General features: G+C 43.2%; 1 pseudogene; it reads right to left on the reverse strand.

Moving 5' to 3' along the window:
* Window positions 1–6746: 6746 nt before the first annotated feature.
* On the reverse strand, window positions 6747–7377 carry LOC128568530 (cytochrome b-c1 complex subunit 6, mitochondrial-like; annotated as a pseudogene).
* Between the last annotated feature and the right edge of the window lie 3592 nt (window positions 7378–10969).

The raw sequence follows: 10969 nt of genomic DNA on the forward strand, positions 1-10969 counted from the left end.
CTTACTTAGTCTATAGCTTTAAATCTCAAATTCTCAGAGATGCTGTAGACTCCAAGGTACTCAAATTTATGAAAATATTAGATAAGCCCCAAACTCGTCAAGTGTATTAATAGATGAAGGTTCTAATCATGGGGACCAAACTGTCCTTGAAAACCAATGCATTTCTATTTATCATGCCACATAACATAGTCTTCATATAGGTCCAAAGAAACACTGCACTATCCTTGAGGAGCCACAGACTGTGTGGCTGAGCATGGTGCAGATTAAGGTACAGGGGGTCCCGTGCCTTCCTTATGGAGGGCAGAAGCTACTCAGCATCAGCTCATGATTACAGACATGCAGAGGATTTGGGGGAAGATAGTAACTCTGATGAGGAGAGAAGAAGGAGTATTAATGTTGGTCCCTAATAGCTATACTTCTCAGGGTTTGCTGGAAGATTTATGAAAAATCCATTGGGGGTGAAGATGGTGAAGGAGGCAAAAATGCTGAGTAGTTTTAAATGATTCTAGAAAGTCCCACTGCTGTCCAATAAACGTTTCTGAGATTATGGAAATGTTCTGTATCTGCACTAATATGGAGTCACTAGCCCCATGTGACTACCAAACACTTGAAATGTGACTAATGCAACTGAGGAACTAATTTTCTTCTTTAATTTATCCAATATATCCCAAAGAGTGGTATGTCTCCTTCCATGGGTGAAACATAAATAATTAAGTAAATACATAGAAAATCATGTCTATTTTTATAGTTACATTGACCATCCTACACACACACACACACACATGTACACCAAACACATAATTTCATGGATATTGTTACCGAGTTATGGCCAAGTTTAAAAAAGGAGTAAATTTAAAGAAAAATGTTTAGTAAATGTTTTTAGTAAATATATATAGTAGTACATACATGTGGCAAATAACATAAAAGTCATAAAATGACTGAAATTCTGGAACCAATGAGCTACATAGATACTTATCAAATTTACACCACTGATAACTCAAGAAATAGTATTTTACCATAAAAAGCGTCCCATGGACAAGAAATAAGTTTGAGAAATTTCCCAGGTTTTTCTTGTTGTTGCCTTAGTAGAACTTTTCCGTATTTTCAGAATAGAACATTTCTTGAACATATTTGATCAAACAATCACCTCTTCCCTTTGAGTTTCGTAATTTATGGTTTTGAAGGATGCTAGTATTTCTCAGAACCCAGTTTGGGAAACAACATGGCAAAGTTTTTCTGTAACAAATTAAATAGTAAATGTTTCAGGCTTCATGGCCACATGTCTGTGTTGCTACAATGTAATTCTGCCATCCTTCTGCAGAAGCAGCTGTACAGTATGGAAACCAATGGGCATGGCTGTGCTCCCATAACCCTTTTTTTATAAAAGGAGGTTTAGTCTCATGGGCAGTCATTTGCAGACCCTTGGTTTAGATGTCCTGCAGGGGTCTCCCAGATCTCTTCTGGGTCTCTTCTATCCCAGATCTTTCATGGTGTCAGGTGGTTCCTACATCTTCTGAGGCTTTTAAAAGCATCCTGAATGCTTTGCGCCTCCTCCTTGATTCACATATGCTCCCCTGGGCTATTTTTGGAGAAACCATGGTCCTGGATAATCCTAAAATAGAATCTTAATTTCCTTGCCTTTCTGTCTTTTCACCTTGAAAATAAAAACTTGTGGCCCACAGAGGCTTCCCTACCATGCCTTCTGGTTTTAAAAAGCCTCTTTAAACCGAACAGTAAGACCTGGCACAGTGGCTCATGCCTGCCTCATCCTAGCACTCTGGAAGGCCCAGGTGAGAGGATCACTTGAGTACAGGAGTTTGAGGTCGCTGTGAGCTAGGCTGACACTATGGCACTCTAGCCTGGGTGACAGTGTGAGACTCTGTCTGCAGACAAACAGACAGCAAACAAATAAACCAGAGAACAACACATTCTTACATCAAGAAAACCATTACAGACTCTTAGACAAAACTTTGGATGGATAAGAAGTCCCTGTTGGATGGATAAGAAGCCCAGGCAACCTGCCATTTGAAAAATTGAAGAACCCTGCCAAATGTAGCAAAAATCCATCCCAACCTCCTGACAAAGTCAGCCTGGAGCAGTGTTTGCAGAGCAGTCCTTTGACAACGCCATGCCTTACTGAAACCCATCTTGAACCCAGTGTCAAGCATGATGGGGTGGCTCTGGGTAGTTTCAGGGAGCTAGAAAGTGAAGAAGGACAGTCTTTTGAGGATTGATTACTCAGTCAGAATCATCTGCTAGAAAGGTAGCCCCAGATCTTGGCCACTGTCAAACTCTAAAACTAGATTGAAAGGGGAAGAAGACTTGGTAGAGGGAGCAGTGTCCCCAGGACAGTTTTACCAGTTTCTAGTCTTGCCCAACTTGAAAGTAGGGGGAGTGGAAAGAGCATGGCTTTGGCTTGTGAAGGCCATCGGTGCTGCTTCCTAGTGATATGACCTTGGGGAGGTTACTCAGCCTGGCCTCTGACCGTATCTGGAAAATGGAAATGATCATGACAGCAAGTCCCTCTGTGCACCGTGCTGGGACCTGAACACAGTCACTCAGGGCTCCTGGCCTCATGGAACTTATGTTTTAACCAGGGGCCAGTGCGGTGGCTGATGCCTGTGATCCTAGCACTCTGGGGCTGAGGTGGGTAGATTGCCTGAGACCAGGAGTTTGAGACCAGCTGGAGCAAGAGTGAGACCCCATCTCTACTAAAACTGGAAAAAAAAATAAAACTAGCCAGGCATTTGTGGTGGACACTGTTGTCCCAGCTACTCAGGAGGCTGAGGCAAAAGGATGGCTTGAGCCCAAGAGTTTGAGGTTGTTGTGAGTGTGCTATGACGCCATGGCACTCTACCCATGGCAACAGAGTGAGACTTCCTCTCATAAAAAAGAAACAAAATATGAGTGAGGCACAGGAAGAGATGAAGCAGTGCACAGTAGTCTAGAGAGAAATAGACTGAGATGGCACATGAAGGAAACAGAGGGTGGTGTGACAGAAAGTTACTGCCAGGGTTGGAAATACCCACGTTAGCTGGGGCAAAAAGGCACAGTTACTCTGTGAAAGTGACACGTAAGTGGAGGCATGCAAGAATAAAGGAGTCGGCCCTGTGAGGTTTTCTTTCGTTATTGTTTGTTAGTTTATTTTTTGGTTTTTGTTTCTTTGCAGAGATGGGGATCTTGCTATATTGCCAGGACTGGCCTCAACCTCCCAGCTTGAAGTGTTCCTCCTGCCTGGGCCTCCCAAAGTGCTGGGATTGTAGACGTGAGCCACAACACCCATCAGGAGCCAGCTTTTATTGACGGTCTTTACCACGAGCCAATCACCCACTCTCCAATGCAAGACTGCATGTGAGGTAAGCACTAATAGTATTCCCATAATACAAGTGAGAAAACTATGGAATAGACCGATCACACGTTGGCCGTATAGCTAGGAAGGGGCCAAGTAGAGACTTTAACCAGCACTTTCTGAAGTGCTCAGCCTGACATACAGCAAGTGCCAGTTAAATGTCAGCCTCTCCCCAGCTGGTCCTTCGGGGCGACTTCCTAGAGCTTTCACGGTAAGCCCCCAGACAGCAGGCTCCCAAGCCTTGATCCTAGAGAGTCCTGTGGGTTTCTACGTTGAAGTACATCCGTATGAAATGGAGGAGGTTCTGCAGTTAGCACCCCACCCCTTCTTGACTGCAGCCCAGCAGAGGGGAGGAAGGTAAGGGTTGGATGAGGGCAGGAAGACATTAACAGCTACCTAGGTTTCCAGGGAAGCTCAACAGAACCTGCATGGTGGAGGGGCCAAAAGGGATAGGCAGGTAGGTCTCTCAAGGCAGGTTTCTGAGCCCTGCATTGTCCTCACCTCCCCTGCCCCTTCTGGCCTGCTACCTAATCCAGTACCCCAACTCTGCATCTCCTGAGAGCTGGTGCCTCAGAGATGAAAGCCAAGAAAATACAACAAGCCATCGGCGGCGCTCACTCAATTGATTTTTACACAAAATTTGCCTTCATGCACGAACGATGGAAAAATGATCCCATAAATAATGGATAACAAAAACAAATGCAGGGAGGAAATCAATAATCACACACTTGATACTGCAGGGAGACGGCAGAGGAAAATATGGAGCCCGTTCCGGCTAAACGGTACCCCGGGGAACCCCCTTTCTAGCGCTTCCTGCTGGGGAGGGAGAGGCGCATTTTGCCCTGGCACATCCTGAAGCCAGTAAGTGGAATCCCTGCGGAGATACTGGGAATAGTGACTCTTATGGAGCTTCTGGCTTCAGTGGGTTGTAGGGAGGTCTGGGCTTTTCCCAATGTCTGAGTCCGTCTCAAGACATTGCAACCAAGGAGTGCCTTGAGTTCTGACCCACAGACCAGGGTGAATACTCTTATTCTTTCCCTGAGCTATCTATGATTTCAGGAATTCCAGAGGTCTTTCAGAGCTGCCAAAAGGCTTTTATGTGCTCCCCAAGGTTCCTCCCTTTATCTCATCACAGTAAGTTGCCCCATATCTGGTTACTCACTCTGGTGTTATCATACAAATCCCCCCAGTGTGGTACGGGGGTAGGTGTTTGAATCCTGCTTCTACCATTTCCTCTACTTGTGTGACTTTTGGTAATATGTATTTATACACACATACATATGCATGTATATACAAGCAAATATGTGCTTAACTTAATGGAAATTCTCTGGAAAGATAACACAGAACATTGTAATAGCTCTGGGTAGATGGCAAGAGTAGAAAGGAGAATTTTTACCACATACCACTGTGCACCTCTTCAATTTTGAGCCATGTAAAGGCAGCACCTAGTCAAACAAGTGAGGTGTTACAGTGAGTTTCACTTCCCTCATCTGTAAAATGGGACAAATAAAATCTCTTATGCTGGTAGCAAAGATTAAATGGCTGACTCCCTCTATCTAAAGTGCCTGGGATATAGTAAATTCTCAAAATAAGCTGGGTAAAATCACCCCCAAATGATACCTGAAATCTGGGCCCTTCCTCCACGCTTGCTCCCGCTGAGTCCAGGGCGCCACCCCCTTCTGATGGCAGGTGGGGAGTAGCCTCCTGATTAGTCTTCCAGCCTCTGGTCTCTTTCCCCTTATATTCCTGCTTCTTCTAGTCCTCACTTTCCTGAGAAACCTCTCTGACTATGTCGTATCTCTTTTTGACAGTTTTATTTGTAATTGATTTATTTGATTAGGTGTTGCGTTCATAAGGTTCAAAATTAAAGAGATGCACAATGCCTTGGTGTGTGTCACACTTTATGGGGGCAAGACATGATTGCAAGAGGGACTTTGCCTAACAATTGCAATCAGTGTACCCTGGCTTATTGTACCCTCAATGAATCCCCAACAATAAAAAAAAAAAAAAAAGAGAGAGAGATGCACAATGGTCTATGGTAAAAGTTCTCCTTCCTACTCTCGCCATCCACCCAGAGCTCTTATCAATGTCCGGTGTATCTTTCCAGAGGATTTTTTATTAATTTAAGCCCATATTTGCTTGTATATACATGTGTATGTATATGTGTATAAAAACATATTTACATGTATATGTATTTGTTTATGTTCTTTTTCTCCAGATAGTAACTATGCCTACTGTTCTATGCCTTTTTTTTTTTTTTTGAGATAGGATCTCACACTGTCACCCAGGATAGAGTGTAGTGTCATCACCACAGCTCACTGCAACCTCAAACTCTTGGGCTCAAGTAATCCCTCTGGTGCAGCCTCCTGAGTAACTGGAACTACAGACACATACCACCACATCTGGTTCAACTTTTTCTAGAGATAGGGTCTCACTATGTTGTCCAGGCTGGTCTTAAACTCCTGGCCTAAAGTGATCCTTCCACTTTGGCCTCCCACAGTGCTAGGACTACAGGTATGAGCCACCACTCACCACCAACATTTTTCTTTCTATATTTAATATATCCTGGAATTTGTTCCCTATCAGTATATAAGGAGTTTGCACATTTTTTAATAGCTGTCATTGTATTTCATTTACAGCTGCACCAAGGTTTATCTAATAATTCCTGCTGTTTGAATTAATTTTTCACTTTCTTCTAGTCTTTTGCTTTTGTGAGCAATGCTATGACAACCAACCTTGTACATGTGTAATTTTACATGTCTGTACAGTAAATTCCTGGACATGTAATTGCCAGGTCAAAGGGATTATATATTTTTACTTTTGTTAGATATCACCAATTTGTGCTCCATAAGGGTTACGTCTTGAATACACCCAGCAGAAGTGGGGAGTGCCTATTTCTCCTCATTCTTGCCAACATTCCACTCCCAGGAATGCCGTACATGTTCCTCTACCCATCTTTTCAGCCTCTACTTGATTTATACTCAGCAGGAACTCTTTGCTCCAAATATTCAGAAGCATCACCGTTTCCTCCCTTGTGTCGCACTCTCCTGCTGCTGTAACTCACATGCTGGTCCCTGTGCCTGGCAAAATTCTATCCTTCAAGTCTTTGCTCAAATGCCACATCCTCTGTGATACTTTCCCTAGTCTGGGTCAGGCAGTAGCGTCTTTCTTTCTTCTCCGACAGTGCTGCGCATATGCTATTTTTTTTGGCAGTTCACAAAATTTTATTAGCATGGAATCACTGTTTATTACACAGAAGCTATTTGCCTAAGCCCAAATCCATGAGGTTCTTATGAGCTTAACAGTTATACGAACGAAAAACAAATGGCATATTCAAAACCCTAGGAAGTATCCTGATGCCCAGTTGATGAAGGCTCAGGTGAATGAGTTTGCACATTTATTTCAGGCCGTTGAAGGGTTTGTGTGCCAGGCAGTGCTCCTTTGCATGTAAGAAGTCAAAGAGCTCCTCCGTGTAATCCTCGTCTGTCTGTGACCTGGAGGAGACACGCTCATCACGGAGCTCTGGCCGCTCCCAGGCCTTTCCACATTTCTCCAGCTGCTCACGTTGCTCTCTCACTGTTGTTAAGGGATTCACTAATTCCTCCTTCTTCCTCTTCCTCCTCTTTGGGATCTCTGGACCCAGTCAGCATCTTTCGCTTTCGCTCATCTCCAGATCCACCTCCAGCTACAATTCTGGATTTAACCGGAGCATCAGCCCTTTGGGATCAAAAAGGACTCGTGAGGGTCACTCCCATGGCACGTGCCATACTTGTTCACATGCTTACACCCTAGGTCTTACTCCTGTTTGTATAACCAGGGAGAATTGTTAAGCGTTAAATGATATAGTGGATGGATGTGCAAGATACTGTGCTAAACCACTGGGGGAGCAGTGGTTAACAAGGCAGGATTTCTGATCTTGACGAATTTGCAGAGCTTTTTAGAACTCTCTGGATCTGGATAAGTAGATACCTGTTCATTTTAATAATTTCTATAGCTGTCACGGAATACACATGAACCTTGGCATACATTGTACACAGAGATATTGAACTCATGTGCGTCTGGAAGAAAATACACACCCAAGCCCACCCACCCTAGTCTTTGCTGTTTTAGCTGGCTGGGGCCAGGTTCGAACCTGCCACCCTCCGTATACAGGGCCAGTGCCCTACCCACTGACCCACAGGCACCGCCCTACCACCCTGGTCTTAAATAAGTTTTTTTATTTCTCTCTCTCTCTTTTTCTTCCCTCTTTCCCTCCCTTCTGTCCTTCCAGAACAGGCAAGAAAAAAAAAATGACTGCCAAAATAAATAAGAAACTTTGAGATGGGAGGGGATGACAAAACACATTGTCCCTGCTCTCTGCTTCTTGGAGGACATACTTCATCGTGGGGCCGAATCAGATGCCAAAAAGTGATAGCAAGCACAGTCTGCAGTTCAAGAAACCACACAAGAAAGGAGAAAATGTTGAGATGAGAAAGAAGCAAATACTAAAAAGTTAGGCTTAAGCATGCCAGGACCAATCGCTTGACTGAACTAGAGGAGAGTTTTAAGCTTCTCATTCTTTTGACTACCCGATTTGAAACCCCAAACCTATCAGAGGAGCTTGATCCTTAATGTGGATTATTATTTTATAAATTATTAAGAAGAGCAATATCTCTCCATTTACTGAATGTCATAACAAAAGAGATAGGAGGGAAACCAAGACATCGTCTACCCAAAGAGCCCAGCGTTTGGACAGTGTAAAGTCACTAAATAATTCAGCAGCTATTTGAAAGTATAGTGTTTTGTAATTTCGACAGAACCATCTTAGTCTGGCTCTCTGTAGTGCAGAATTTTAAAAAGATGCTAGCCTTCGTGGAGATCTATTTCTAGGAGAAATGGGAGTCGGTAGAAACGCTGGTCAGGGGAAAGAGGGCTGTCTAATTAGAAAGCCTTGTGTTTACTCTGATTTTAAATTTTCATGAGACTGCTGAGGTCTAACCATTTTCTAGTAATATCTTTTATTTCTCTCTCTGTGCCCGCATATTTGTGCTCTAACTATACCCACCTGTGCCCTGTATGCCCATGGAAAGGGAAACCTCTGTAGAAGATGATTGTCACATATGACAGAAAGAACAATGGAGCCATGAGGAACTGTTGCAGTGAGGCTGACTGTGCCCTGGTCTGGTTTATGTCACAGCAGTCAGAAACACCAGCTCAATGGCACCTGCAAGAGAGTGCTCCCTGACGGAGCTGGGGTGGGGTGAGGCAAAGCAGAGAAGGACTGATTCAAAAAGAAGAAACCATTCATCACTTTTTTTGTTTCTTTGTATCTCACTGCTATAAAGAGGATTTCATACAGTTTACCATGATGCATAAAATTAAAAGAAAGTGTTTGAGTATAACTGGAAGACATAATAGCATGATAAATAAGAGGCCGCCTGGGTTGGTATCTGGGCTCTACCACTGGCTGCATGAACTTGGGCAAGTGACTTCATCTGCATGCTTCAGTTTCCTGATCTTGAAGATGTGGATCATAAGCATGGTATGGACAGTGATAAAGTCACCCCTCACAGGGTTGTTGTGAGGATTACACTAGAAAATAAAGTAAAATAAGAGAACAATGCCTGGAACGTGGTAAATGCTCGATACATGTCAGCTGCTATTCCTCCTACAGCCTCAGCTCTTCTGACCTAAGACTGAGGGTGGGCGAGTAGTAGCTAGTTACGGAGAACAGAGCTGTGTTTAATGTGGCGACTGAGTGAAAGCCTTCTGCCAGTGCTTATTGGCAAGACAGGCTCCTGTGGATGAGTTATGTAAGCGGCATCCCAGAGGTCCCGGCATAGATGCAAACCAATTAAGTTAAGCACTTACCGCAATCACAAGTGCAACTCATAGGTTTGAAAGTGGGAAGAGAGTATTTGTGAACTTGGCTTTGTCAAATCTATTAGAAATATAGCCTGTGAATTCTTCACTTGTCTAGTTCTTTTAAATTCAAAAGCATTTTTTGTCTAATGAGGCATAGAATTCTGGATCTACCTCTTAGTAGCTGTGCAACCTTTATTTATACTGTTTCAGTGCAGGAAACAGAAAGCATCTTAGGAATTTCGAAGCACAAGGGAGTTAGTACTAGGAGATAAGTACTTTAAAAATTATTGCAAGGGCTGAAGACATAGACTCCAGGTTGAGTATGTAGAAACGACTCTGGAAACACTGCAGATTACCATGGGAGGTACTACTTTTGCCATTGGAGAAATTGAGGTCCAGAACGTACCATCTTGGTTACTATTCATTCATCAGGAAGCTTCCATTGTCACTGTAATTATCTGGACACTGGACCACAGAAACCAATCATCATTACTGCTACAACTGCCCCTGAGAGCTGGACATGAGACATCAGTATCTCCATACTTTTTCCTGCCAAGAGAAAACAAGAAACATAACAGGAAATTGTCCTCCCCTTCATTGTTGCCTTCTGAATCTTACCTGGATGCTTCTACTGCATGGAATCTATCTCACTTCTAGACCCTAGCTGCAAGGGAGGCTGCTTTCCAGTAGCTTTCCAGCCTCTGGAAAACAAGAAGGCACTTCAAAGAAGGTGGAAATCGATGCTGAGTACTAATTGACTATCTCAAAAAGTAATGACTATAATTACCTTATAGAGTTAACATGGGGATTAAATAAGATAATGAAAAACTTTGAACACTACCTAGCAAGAAAATGGGTAATCAATAAATTAATTATTTCTACCATTACTACTGAAAGGAATTATTCTTTCTTGAGCTGCCATGCTGACTTTCCTCTTAGGGTTGGAAAACTCTCCAGCTGGCCCTGTGCTCTCAATGGCCTCAACAGCTTCCTCCTACCTGAGGTCAGGCCACATTGTGTTCTGTGTGCCAAAACCCCAGTGGAAACTTTCCAGGCCATGGCTCCTCTCCTCCACTCAGCACACCCTCTCTCTATCCTGAGCGTATACGCTCCATCTTGTTGGTACAGGTCCATTTCTGAATCTCTGCTTGCCCCCTTCATAGTGATAACTGAGCGGGATGAATGGCTTGGTTCCATCCTGGTTTCTTCTCTGGCTAGCATTTTTCCAGCTCAGGCCTTGGAACCCTAGTCTAGGAATACGACTTAAGATGCCTAGGAAAGAAGTTGAGCAAGGAAGCTGAAAATAGCCTGACAATGGAAGAAAGTACTGAGAACTTGAAGACAACGCTCTAGTAAAACAGATTGGTCCAAGGCCAACACACAAAGAAAATTTGTCTTCAGTGTCTTCCCATCCTCATTTGTTGTTTTTGAGCATTTTCCATTTACAGATTGGTCCAAGGCCAACACACAAAGAAAATTTGTCTTCAGTGTCTTCCCATCCTCATTTGTTGTTTTTGAGCATTTTCCATTTACATATTGAGGTTGGGAGTCGCCTTTTTACTCAGGATCATATTATACTAGATGTTCTCAAAGCTTACTTATTTTTTATTTAATTTAATTAAAAAAATTTTTTTTTGCAGTTTTTTTGGCCGGGGCTGAGTTTGAACCTGTCTAGCATATGGGGCCAGCACCCTACTCCTTTGAGCCATAGGCTCTGCCCTCAAAGCTTACTTATTTTACATTTTAATTTTTTGAGGATCTAATAAAGTGGTCAAT

Source organism: Nycticebus coucang, chromosome 17 (assembly GCF_027406575.1).
Source record: "Nycticebus coucang isolate mNycCou1 chromosome 17, mNycCou1.pri, whole genome shotgun sequence".
Taxonomy (NCBI): Eukaryota; Metazoa; Chordata; class Mammalia; order Primates; family Lorisidae; genus Nycticebus; species Nycticebus coucang.